Source organism: Triturus cristatus, chromosome 9, assembly GCF_964204655.1.
Source record: "Triturus cristatus chromosome 9, aTriCri1.1, whole genome shotgun sequence".
Classification (NCBI taxonomy): Eukaryota; Metazoa; Chordata; class Amphibia; order Caudata; family Salamandridae; genus Triturus; species Triturus cristatus.
The window spans coordinates 520,720,916-520,734,070 of NC_140592.1; the positions used below are offsets into that span (position 1 = coordinate 520,720,916).

A 13,155-nucleotide genomic window follows, 5' to 3' on the forward strand; every position below is an offset into this window, starting at 1 on the left:
ATTACGGACATTATAAAAATCCAACCCCCAATTCTCTGGCATCGTATTTGGAAGTCAGAGTCAAACTGTTTCAATCAGGCAGTTCTTCAGGACGCTCTCAAATTGGACCATTGCCTCGATATAAAATGGATCAAATACGTGAAGGATTTTATGACAGACATTGGCAACCCTGAATATTTTAATAACCCTCCTTCCATGTTAGCCATCGCAAGGAAAGATTTTAAGAAACGCTGCATGAACCACATGGAGAGCCTGAGATTTGCGAGTGAAGCCACAAAACTGTCCGTTTGCCACAATCTTATGATATCAACTTCATTTGGCATGCAATCATACTTACAAAAATCCGATAAAAGATACGATCGATTTGTTCTCACTCGCTTTCGATTGAACATTTTCCATAGGCTGGTGACATTTCCAACTGTCAATAACTGGACAAATGATTTACCACACTGCCCATGTGATTCTGTCTCCGTGCAATCAACTATCCACGCCATTTTATTTTGTAAATTTTATGAAGAATTGAGAAGGAAATGGATAAAACCAATTCTTAAAATTTGGGGCATTCGTCAATGTCGCCCAGTATTTTTGGCCCTTCAATTTCTCGATAATGATTGCATAAATTACAATATTATTGCCTTTTTAAAAAGTTTGATCAAATGTCGAAATAATATTGACTTAGGCACATCGTGATTAGAAAAAAGTAGAACGCCAGACAATCTATACCAAACGCTGTTTTGGATTTATCCCCAAAGCATCATAATAATGCAGTAGGGGGCGTTTGTTTATTCTTTTTTTGTCCTAAAGCCGTAATTTAGTCTCATTGCCCCAGTAAAATTGAATGTTAAATATGGGACTAACGTTTCGTATATTTACCATCGTCATCGCCCACCCACCATTTTAATTGCTTATTTATTAAAATGAAATGTTGTCCTTCCGTGCCTATTTGCTGCTACTTTTTGTATTAATACTAATTAGAGCTATGTAAATGAGCCTTTGCTGGTATATGTTTTGTACATATATTTTTACTAATTATCTGTTTTTAAATGTTTAAGATGACTTGTCAAATTGTATATGCTTTTATGGATAGAAATTAACTTTCCGAATAAAGCTTATTCTGATTCTGATTCTGATTAAGGGTTCGTCAGTGCTAGTCCGGACTGGCAATACCATCCGCATGTATTATATCAACAAACAAGGAGGATAAAAATCAGCTATGCTCTCGCAAAAAGCTTAGGAATTGTGGGAATAGGTCACTTTCCACAAGATGCCCTGAGAGCCAAACACATCAGGGGTCTCCTCAATACCCTGACGGACATGCTGAGCACGTCTCAGTCAGACTGTTAGGAGTGGAAGCTGGAAAAGGAACAGGCGAACACAGTGTTCCAAGCTTGGGGTAAGCCAGCCCTGGACCTATTCACAACAAGAGAGAACAAAGAATGTCAATATTTTGCCAGCAGGTTCCCTCAACAGGGATCAGGGATTGGTGTGTACGCTTTTCCCCAATACCATTGATTCCGAAGGTGCTCCGCAAGATGAAGCTGGAAGGTTGCCGTCTAATTCTGATTGCACCCCGTTGGCCAAGACAATATTGCTTGCAGGAACTTCTACTATTGTCTCAAGGCAAACCCATTTGCCTACTGCTGACGCCTATGATGTTCTCAAGGGTCGGAGGCCAAGTGGTTCATCCGGACCCACAGTCACTGCACTTGCATGCATGGCTCCTGATTTCTTAGAGTTCAAGGACCTCAACATTTCACAAGACTGTCGTGAAATATTGGCGAAATCTCATGCCCAAAGCACAATCAAAACTTATTGCTTCAAATGGAACCGATTTTGCTGTTGGTGTGAAGCAAATAATATTCACTCAATTCAAGCTACTGCAGAACAAGTTCTCCATTATCTGCTTTCTCTAGCCAAGTCTGGGCTTACTTTTTCACCAGTCAAAGTACATCTTGCTGCACTTTCTAGATTCAGGAAATGCTCAAAATTCCCTTTTCTCTGCTCGCCTTTACTTATCAAACAATTTATGAAAGGAATCTTCCGAGCCTTCTCTCCAGTGCGAGCACCCCTCCAGAGGGGGAACTCAACACTGTGCTAGTGCAGTTAATGAGGCGTCCATTTGAGCCTATCCATAAAGCTGATCTTAAATTCCTCACTTGGAAGGTTGCCCATTTACTGGCTCTTACCTCGGCAACAAGGGTTAGTGAAATCCAAGCTTTCACTATAAATGAACCCCCTTTTACATTTTGCTCGGGACTGTGTAACCCTTCAAACAAATCCCAGGTTCTTTCCTAAGGTACCATAAAATTTCACTTGAACAAACCGGTAAGATTAAAAACATTCTTTCCGGATCCATCCACTCTAGCTGAAAGAACATTACACTCGCTGGATGTTACACACTGTTTTAAACTCTACCTACAGAAAACTAAGGATATCAGACGATCCAACCGGCTGTTTGTGGCGAATGGTCAAGCAACTCTTGGAGATGCTGTAACAAAGCGGAACAATAGCCAGATGGCTGGCATCTTCTATTCATTCCTGCCATGACAAGGCTAACAGACCTTTGCAGAGCAAAGTCAAAGCTCATTCAACAAGAACAGTATCGACGTCGACAGTTTTGTTTGTTGGAGTAACTCCGGAAAATATGTCGTGCTGCGACATGTAAAAATGTCCACACGTCGACGAAGCATCACTGTGTTCAATTTTCGCATCAAGATGATGCAGCGGTTGGACATGCTGTTCTATGCCATCTCTTTCATTAAGACCAGACTCAGATACTTTGCCCTTTTATGTATTATTCCATTCTTTAATATTCATGCAAATGTACAGATTTATATATCTGCAAGATTTTAAATATTTGTATATATAATAATAGCTAATACTTGGATATAGCTTTGCTTCCTTTAAGACTACTCTTTTAAAAAAAAAAGAAAGAAAGGAAGATGTGTTTTTTCAAGCACTGTCACGGGCTTCGGTGATCTTCTCCTCGGGATAACGCCAATGCCATGTTAGGGTCCACCTCCCATCCGCCCCCAGTTTGGAATACGTATAATACCCTCGGACTCAGAGGACAGGTGGGCGAGGGAAGGGAAGGATAGGGACTGCAGGGAGAGAGATCTGGAAAGAAATAAGGAGAGGTATTAGACACTGCGCCTGCGTCCCCACGCTCCCCTCCCTTCGTCGGGCTCTCCCCCGTACCTGTAGCTCCTTCCTCCCCTGTGTGGTCTCTTAGAACTATTTCGGGTCGTAGCCTCGACCCAGTTATCCTCACTGGGCGAAAGCTCGATGATCCGGATTTGAGTAGGGCTTCCGTTTGTCTCAGGAAGATGTGTGCTGAAAGCCCCCACGAATGCCTGAAGTGAAGGCCAGTCAAGTGGCCGGCGCTTCTACTCTACGCCCGGAATCCTGGGGCGGAGGAGCGGCGCGGCGGTGCTGGTGCCCACCTCCGCACTGTCCCGTTGCTTCACGGGTACGTGAGGGGTGGAAGGCAAGATCAGGAGGAACCAGGGTCTGGAGCGGTACGCGCTACCACTCAACGCCCGGAAATCCTGGGGCGGAGGAGTGCTGTGGCGGTGCCGGTGCCCACCTTCGCACGGACCCGTTGCTTCACGGGTACGTGAGGAGAGGAAGGCGAGCTCGGGAGGAGCTAGGGGCTGGAGCAGTACGCGCTACTACTCGACGCCCGGCAATCCTGGGGCGGAGCAGCGCTGAATCCACTGTCGCACCCCTCGTAGGCGGTCGAGGGTCGTTAGCGGAAAAGGAAGGCCAGGTCGGGGTCAGGGTGAACTCGGGACGAGGTGCTGCAAGGCTGCGCCTCTCTCACTCACCTCGACCGGGACCTGCAGGGACGCAGCTGCGCGCGGGTTGCGTTGACGGACGTTGTTCACCAACGGGATCCGGCGTCTCTCTTCTCGTCTGACCGGAGCGGAGGGACTCGGCGGGACGGGTCTTGGCTGGGCCGTTGATCTGCAGGTACGGGTCCGGAATCATTGGCAACGCCCCCAAGTAAGACGGGACCTTTATCCATTTCCCGGGCTCTTGCGCTGTCACGTGACTTGTGTTGCAGCGCCTTCTGGGAAATGGAGTTCCGTTCTCCGCCGTTTCGCGGCAAGCCCCGGAATCATGACAGCACATTCCGCTTCACCCCGGCTCCCGGAGCAGCGGGGCCCCCAGGCTTAGCGGGGGCGCGGCGATGGAAGGCCGCCACCAGGCAGGCAGCATGCACCGCAGCGGCAGGTTCCCAGGAATTCTCCTCAGGCCCATATCCCTTCCAAGCCAGAAGGTACCAGAGCTTGCCCCGAACCAGCTTGGAATCCAGGATGCGTTGAACGACAAACTCCTGGTCGTGGTGCACCCATACCGGAGCCGGGGCCTTCCGAACAGGACACCTCGAGGGCTTGAGCAGCGATACGTGAAACACCGGGTGTATGCGCATCTGTAGGGGCAGACGCAGCTGCACTGCCACGGGGTTCACGTGCCGGACAACAGGGTAAGGCCCGATGAACTTGGGAGTGAATGCGCTGGGTTTCCGGAACCGAATGTTCCGCGTGGACAGCCACACCCTCTCTCCCTTGTGGTACACCGGTGTAGGACGACGGTGTTTGTCGGCCTGGGCTTTATACCTGTCCTTCGCTCTCTGTAGGTTTGTCTGAGCCCGCCTTAAGGCTGAGTGAATGCTGCGGATTCTGTCCTGCACATCGGGGAGAGGCACTTTCTCTTGAGGGAGGAAAAAGGGAACAAAGCGAGGATGGAACCCTGAGGCTAGAAAGAAGGGTGTGTGGTGTGTGGAAGAGTGTTGGGAGTTGTTATATGCTACCTCAGCCACCCACAGCAAGTCGACCCAGGTGTTTGCTGCTTGGTCCGTGTAGCAACGAAGATACTGCTTGAGAGTTTGGTTAAGTCTCTCGGTCTGGCCGTCGGTCTGTGGGTGGAAACTCGTGGAGAGGGATGATTGGATGCCTAGTTGTTCACACCAGACCTTCCAGAATCTCGCGGTGAATTGCGTCCCTCTGTCGGACACGATGTCTCGCGGAAGGCCGTGCAGGCGCACGACGTGTAGCAATAGGAGTTTCGCCAACACCCCTGCCGAGGGGACCTGTTTACAGGCGATAAAGTGACCCATCTTGGTGAGATAGTCTATGACGACCACGATCGCCGTACATCCTTGGTCCTTCGGCAACCCCACCACGAAGTCGATCGAGATTCTTTCCCAAGGCTTCCGAGGGGTAGGAAGAGGCATAAGAAGACCTTGTTTTCTTTGATGGCCGGCTTCATTTGGGCACAAATCGCACACTGTTTTACCCATAGCAAAACATCGGGACGTACCGACGGCCACCAGAACTGCCTTAGGACCTTTTCCAGGGTTTTGGTTCCCCCCATGTGCCCGGCACTGGGCACGCTATGACATCAGGAGAAAACGAGTTTCCGGAGTTGCAGTGTGGGGACTAGAATTCTGGAACCATACAAGGGAAGACCATGTTGGATACGCCATTCCTTATGGCTTTTTAGCCATGAAGTCCATGCGAACGTTTGGATCCCTTTCTTTACTCTTTGAAGGAAGGATTCGGTTTTGAGGCAGCCGATGACTTGCTCTGGTGATAGGATGGACTGGTCTGGTGTCTCCGCCGGGAGGTCCGAATTGCACTGTCTGGATAACGCATCGGCTTTCTTGTTCTGTATCCCGGGCCGATACGTGACTACGAAGTTATACTCCGCGAAAAAGAGCATCCACCGCTTCTGACGAGGTGAGAGGTGCCGGGCTGACCGCAGGAATTGGAGGTTCCGGTGGTCCGTGTATACTGTCACCTGGTGTCGTGCTCCCATCAGCCAATGCCGCCATTCCAGAAACGCTTCGCGGATGGCCAGCAGCTCTTTTTAGGAGATGGTGTAGTTGAGCTCTGCCGGGTTTAACTTTTTGGACATAAACGCGACCGGATGGAGTAGACCGGTGTCGGGGTGGCGCTGAGACAGTATAGCGCCCACCGCCTCGTCGGAAGCATCCGCTTCTACAATGTATGGTAGATCTGGTTTGGCATGTCGTAGGATGGGAGCAGACGTAAAGGCCCTCTTGAGTCGGTCAAAGGCCCCTTGGGCTTCGGAGCACCATAGGAAGGGAATCCCCTTCCGTGTTAACCTGGTAAGCGGGGTCACCGTCTGTGAGAAGTGACTGATGAACCGACGGTAAAAGTTCGAGAAGCCAAGAAAGCTCTGCACTTCTTTCACAGTTGAGGGTTGCGGCCACCGGGCTACCGCTTGCACCTTCCGGTCCGTCATGATTTGTCCTTCCGGGGTCAACAGGACGCCCAGGAATTCCACGGTGGTAACGTGGAATTCGCATTTTGTCAGCTTGCAAAACAAGTGGTTTTCTTCAAGGGCCTTCAACACTGTCTGGACGTGGCCGACATGTTCTTCAGGATCAGACGAAAAGATTAAAATATCGTCGATGTATACAACTACGTATTTGTCCAGAAATTCCCTCAGTACCTCGTTGAGGAAATATTGAAAGGCCGCCGGGGCGTTGCAGAGCCCGAACGGCATCACCAGGTATTCGTACAGGCCGAAACGGGTTTTAAACGCCGTCTTCCACTCATCGCCCACGCGTACCCTTACCAGATGGTACGCCCCCCGGAGGTCCAATTTAGTGTATATTTTTTCCTCTCGAACTTGCTCCAACAACACGGGAATGAGCGGTAAGGGATACTGGTTCTTGACCGTCATGGCATTGAGGGCTCTGTAGTCGATGCAGCAGCGTAACTCGCCGTTGGCCTTGGGTATAAAGAAGAGCGGGGACGCTGCAGGGGACCTAGAGGGACGGATAAACCCTAGCTGTAAGTAGGTGTCCAGGTATTCTCGCAGATGCCGGGTTTCGGGCTCCGTGAGGGCATAAATCCGACTGCACGGAACGGTGGCTCCAGGAATTAGGTCGATGCGGCAATCATAGTCGCGATGCGGCGGTAGGTCTTCCGCTTTCTGTTTATCAAAGACTTCATGATAGGGTGCATACCAGTCGGGGAGGGTCACCTCCTTCTCTGCGGCCGTCGCCACGTACTGGGAGGTACTGGTGCTCTGTTCTGGATCGGTTTCTAGGTGACCGCAGTGGGTCCGGCAAAAGGGAGAGCAAAACCGGATTGTGTTGGTAGCCCAATGGATGACGGGCTCATGTTTTCGTAGCCAAGGTAACCCAAGGATGAGGTTGCATCGAGGAGCGTGGATGATGTTAAAAGTGAGCCACTCGCTGTGGTCCTCCCCTATGGCAACCCTCAGGGATGGCGTTGCGTGTCTGATTGGACCGGAGTCCAGCTCCTTTCCATCGACGGCGAACACGAGTTCGGGTGTTTCTTTGAGGAGGAGGGGGATCCCCAACCTGTCCGCTTCCCTGCGATCCAGAAAGCAGCCCGTGGCTCCGGAGTCGATCATGGCCCTGACCTCGCGGGGCCCATTGTCGAGCATGACTCGCACGGTGATATAGAAGTGGTCTGGTTCTTTGGAGGTGTCGGCTTCCAGAGAAGGGATGGAGTGATAGCCTGAGGGTATCCCTTCTGGTACCTTCAAGCGCTTGCGTTTCCCGCCTGCCCTTCACTGGCGCAGGCCGCTGTTTGGTTGGCCCGTAAGCGACTGGTTTTCGGGCGCACCGGGCATTCTCGTAAGAAATGGCCTTTCTTGCCGCAATATAAACAGAGACCCTGTTTCCGACGGTGGTCTCGCTCGGTGAGGGTTAGGGAGGCCCTTACCGTCCCTATCTCCATGGGGTCCGTGCGGCTGGAAGAGGGTTCCGGGGTGCGGGGATGTTCGGAGAAAAGAGGAGCCTTGTCTTTTCTTTTGTGTTCCCCTTTTCTTTCCCGGAGTCGATATTCCAGGCGGGAAGCGAGTTCTATCATGGCGGCACAGGTACCTGGTTGGGGGTCTATTTGGGCTATGACATCTTTTAAGTCTTCGGTCAGTCCTCGGTAAAAGATTGCGGCTTGCTTGGACTCGGGCCAGTCGGTTTCCGCCACCAACCTACGAAAGCTGTTGACATACCCCAGGAAGTCGCTGTTGGATTGGCGAAGGTCAAGGAGGTCGCGATCGGCGGAGAAGGTGTCCGCCCGTCGATCAAAGGTCTTTTCAAATTCATGACGGAATGAGTCCCAATCGTACAAGAGGGCATTGTCTCTTCTCACGATGGGGACCGCCCATTGTGCGGCTTCTCCAGTTAAGTAGGAGATTAGGAAAGCCACCCTGGCTTGGTTCGTGAGAAACAGTTTTGGCTTGCAGTGGAAATGCAACTGCACCTGGGTCAAGAAGACTTGCACTTTTTGAATGTCCCCGTGAAATCTTTCCGGGGGGGCCCGGGGGGGCCAAGAGTATGTGTATCGGCATCTCCACTACTACCGGGTGTGTCTGTGGAAGGGGGATGGTCCCTGCATCAAAGGGATTGCGTTGGATGCGATCCAGGCGGGCATGTAGGGCTGCCGATTCAGCCCTAGACGCCGCTACATCTAGTTGTACTTGAGCCAATGCGGCCAGTACGTCGTCTAACGAGGCCATGCCTTGGCAATGGCGTGATCAGGAGGAGAGAATTCGTGGGCCAATGATTCTGTCACGGGCTTCTGTGATCTTCTCCTCGGGATAACGCCGATGCTATGTTAGGGTCCACCTCCCATCCGCCCCCAGTCCGGAATACGTATAATACCCTCGGACTCAGAGGACAGGTGGGCGAGGGAAGGGAAGGATAGGGACTGCAGGGAGAGAGATCTGGAAAGAAATAAGGAGAGGTATTCGACACTGCGCCTGCGTCCCCACGCTCCCCTCCCTTCGTCGGGCTCTCCCCCGTACCTGTAGCTCCTTCCTCCCCTGTGTGGTCTCTTAGAACTATTTCGGGTCGTAGCCTCGACCCAGTTATCCTCACTGGGCGAAAGCTCGATGATCCGGATTCGAGTAGGGCTTCCGTTTGTCTCAGGAAGATGCGTGCTGAAAGCCCCCACGAATGCCTGAAGTGAAGGCCAGTCAAGTGGCCGGCGCTTCTACTCTACGCCTGGAATCCTGGGGCGGAGGAGCGGCGCGGCGGTGCTGGTGCCCACCTCCGCACTGTCCCGTTGCTTCACGGGTACGTGAGGGGTGGAAGGCAAGATCAGGAGGAACCAGGGTCTGGAGCGGTACGCGCTACCACTCAACGCCCGGAAATCCTGGGGCGGAGGAGCGCTGTGGCGGTGCCGGTGCCCACCTTCGCACGGACCCGTTGCTTCATGGGTACGTGAGGAGAGGAAGGCGAGCTCGGGAGGAGCTAGGGGCTGGAGCAGTACGCGCTACTACTCGACGCCCGGCAATCCTGGGGCGGAGGAGCGCTGAATCCACTGTCGCACCCCTCGTAGGTGGTCGAGGGTCGTTAGCGGAAAAGGAAGGCCAGGTCGGGGTCAGGGTGAACTCGGGACGAGGTGCTGCAAGGCTGCGCCTCTCTCACTCACCTCGACCGGGACCTGCAGGGACGCAGCTGCGCGCGGGTTGCTGTGACGGACGTTGTTCACCAACGGGATCTGGCGTCTCTCTTCTCGTCTGACCGAAGCGGAGGGACTCGGCGGAACGGGTCTTGGCTGGGCCGTTGATCTGCAGGTACGGGTCCGGAATCATTGGCAACGCCCCCAAGTATGACGGGACCTTTATCCATTTCCAGGGCTCTTGCGCTGTCACGTGACTTGTGCTGCAGCGCCTTCTGGGAAATGGAGTTCCGTTCTCCGCCGTTTCGCGGCAAGCCCCGGAATCATGACAAGCACCGAGGATGCTATTTGGGAGTTTATGAACCAGTGTCTCCCACCATCCGCAAACGACAGTATATGGTTATACTGCTTACTACTCTGATTCAGGCATGTGAATCTATGAAAGATACCCCAATACTGGATAAGAAAACAAGTTACTTACCTGTAACTACAGTTATCCAGTATTGGTATCTTTCATAGATTCACATGCACCCACCCTCCTCCCCGGCTAGTCAGTTCTCTATATCTGGGATACTTACTTCTCACTTGTGCTAGGAAAATCTGAGGAGAACTGCCTCTGCTGGGAAGGTTCTGGAGGGTGCTGGCAGCTGATTGGCTGGGATCAATCTTTGGTTCTTTTTTCTTTCTTTCTTGTTCGCTTTATTCGATAATTCATATCATAAAAGCTTTCATACAGTACAGTCAATACTATATACATCAAATTTTGTAATGGTTAAAAAAGATAAAATGTTTAAGAGTACATGGTATGACAACAATAAAAGTAAATGGCAATTCATAAAAATTCCCTTTAAAAACAACTTACTACAATCAACAAGGGGTCTCAAAATCACAATTCATTCCTTTAGACCTCTTCACACTAAAAAGTGGGTTCAGAATTTAATCAATAGCAACATTGGCTAATTTAGTTACTTTGGAAATGGCTTTCGTGCGAATGATCCAAGCCCGACCCAGGAATTTTGCAACTCCGCACACAATTACTGGCCTAGACGCATCTGATCTCAAGATGCGTAGTGCAGCTAGATGATTCCTTGTTCCTAGCTGAACACAAATAGGTTTTAGCCATTTATTCCTGGCCTGCTGATAGGCCGGGCATGCAAATAGGCAATGAGCTATTGTTTCGTGGGGATCTTCGCAACACGGGCAACTAGGGGAGAGATTTTTGGCTGGATCCCTCTGAGCAACTGAAACATTAAGATACAGTGACCCAATCCGGAAAAGTATATACAGCTTTCTATCCATAGGGACTCGTATGAAATCAAGATAGGGTTCCAGATGGCCAACATGTTTAAACAATAAAAATTCTTCTGTGAGTTTCCTGTGACTCGGATAGGATAGGTGACGCTGGAGTATCCAATTCCAGTAGATCTTTTTTAACTCGGCCTTGGAGGGCTGGGATTGGTTCCTCCATGCGTCAGCTAAACCCAACGAGACCAGGAGTTCCCTCAGATCAGTGAGCCATTTTACCCTTTTACCCATATCCAGAGAAATCAGTTCACTGAGACCTGCCGCATAATGCGATAATTCTGGGGTGGATCTTAATCTTGCCCAGTATAAAAGGGGGCGTAGTCTAATAGTATCGCTCACCCTGCGCCTCCCTGTATCGAGGAATAAGGGAGTTAATGGAGTACATTGGGGGACAGAGAGAATAACTCTTAAACTTATTCTCTGACTTTTGTATTTCATCTATTTTTTCGAACCCCCAAAGTTCTGCTCCATAAGTTGCCGCGCTAACTGCCTTGCCCTCGTAAACGACCAGTGCAGGGAAGACTAGTCTAGAAATAGACAGACGTTGTTCTCTTACAATTGCCCCTGCTGCCCTTTTATGACTTAGTAGCATTTTATTCAAGTGTGGCCTCCATGACAATTGGTCCGATAGCCTCATCCCCAAGTAATCAAAGCAATGAACTTGCTCAAGATAAGAACCATTAAGGATGAGTTTCGGTCTAAACTGTTTTCCAGGGTTAAAGGCCATACATTTTGTTTTAGTAATGTTAATAATAAGGCCCCTTTGAGTACAAAACTCCTGGAAACGAGTAAGTAGTAATTGGAGACCCATGGGGGATTTGGAGATCAAGAGAGTATCGTCAGCAAAGAGAAGTGTAGCTATTTTAATCCCCGCCAGGGCTGGTGCGTCAGCTGGAAAGTGGCTCAAAAAGTCCACCACTCCATTCACATAGAGCGAGCAAAGTGTGGGAGCTAGAACACAGCCCTGGCGGACCCCTGTCTTCATTGGGATACTCTCAGTAGTCTAACCTTGGTCTCCCTATCTAATTCTTGCGGAGGTACCGTCATGGAGGCGAACTAAAAGGGATAAAATATAGGGGGGTAAACCCAATTCCTGCAAGACGGCCCACAGCTTGGCGCGTGGAACTAGGTCAAATGCCATCTTGAGGTCGATAAAAGCGACATATAAACTCCCCTGTGCAATAACAACCACTTTCCAATATAGCAGTAATAGTCGGAAAACTTGGTCTATAGTACTAGTATCTTTCCTGAAACCCGCTTGACATTTGGATAAAATTTCCCCTTCCTCCATCCAAAGGTGAATTCTGTTAAGAAGAGTACGTCCTACCACTTTTTGCATACAATCTACAAGGCTGATAGGCCTGTAGTTGGCAGGAACTTGGCGGTCACCTTTCTTAAAAATGGGAATAACTTCGGCTTGTTTCCAGGATGGCGGAACTTCGCCGCCTTCTAACAAGCTATTAATCAGGTGTTGGATATATTTGGCCCAACCACCTGGTTCCAAACGGAACAGATCACCTGGGATGCCATCAGGTCCTGCGGCTTTAGCTGGGACAATGCTATTGATAGCACTTAAAACCTCCTCCCTACTAAAAGGAGTTATATGGTCCGGATTGAGTAAATATTGGACAACCCTACTAGACACTCGCTCTCCCTCTGTGTCAACGGCATATAAGTTTGCAAAGTGGTCCCACCAAATCTGGCTGTCAATATGGTTTGGAATTGGGACAGTGCCTGCTCTACTTTTAATGCTGATTAGTGACCAGAAGGAGGCAGAATTTCTCTTAAAAGCCGCTATTTTCAGCTCATCCCAATGATCCTCTTCCCAAGCACGCTTAGCTAATGTCAGGGACAAGTTATAATCCTTCCTTGCTAATTTGACCCAGCTATTGTTTTTATCCTTGACCGCATCTATTAGCGCTTTTCTTTTCTCTTTACAGAGATCTGTGAACCAAGGGTTAACGGTATTTTTTCCAGGTCTCCTTTTTCCTGAGCTAGTGCTGCCAAGAAATTGTTCCGCAACCATGGAAATAGTTTCCTGGTGAATTATAGGGATCTTGTCTCTCGTCTGTATCGAGGCCATGGCTTCCTCAAGATCTCTGTTTTTTTCGGTCAATATTAAAGATATAGACGAGATCTTCTTTTCGTCAGCTAGTACTCTAGGCCACCTTAGCCGCCTGCCACAATTGGAGGGTACTACCTCTTTGGAAAAAAGGTGGTCAGCGTCACATGCCGAAGTTATCGAAGCGGCCCATCGGTTCTGCAAGGTTAGAGACAAAGCATTGTGATCGCTGTCTACTGTAATGCTAACCTCCATATCGACTAGGCTTTCCCAGAGACATAGATCCAGCAGGATATAATCAATACGGGAAGGACATGACAGTTTGTTAAAAGTGTTCGCCCCCTTGAGGTCTGACAAGGTTCTTCTGTTTACGGC

At 50.0% G+C, this 13,155-nt stretch overlaps 1 protein-coding gene across 1 annotated transcript in view; it reads left to right on the plus strand.

Moving 5' to 3' along the window:
• TOP6BL (TOP6B like initiator of meiotic double strand breaks) overlaps positions 1–13,155 on the plus strand; it is a 2,412,394-nt gene that overhangs the window by 1,038,346 nt on the left and 1,360,893 nt on the right. The gene's annotated exons all lie outside the window — the stretch shown is intronic.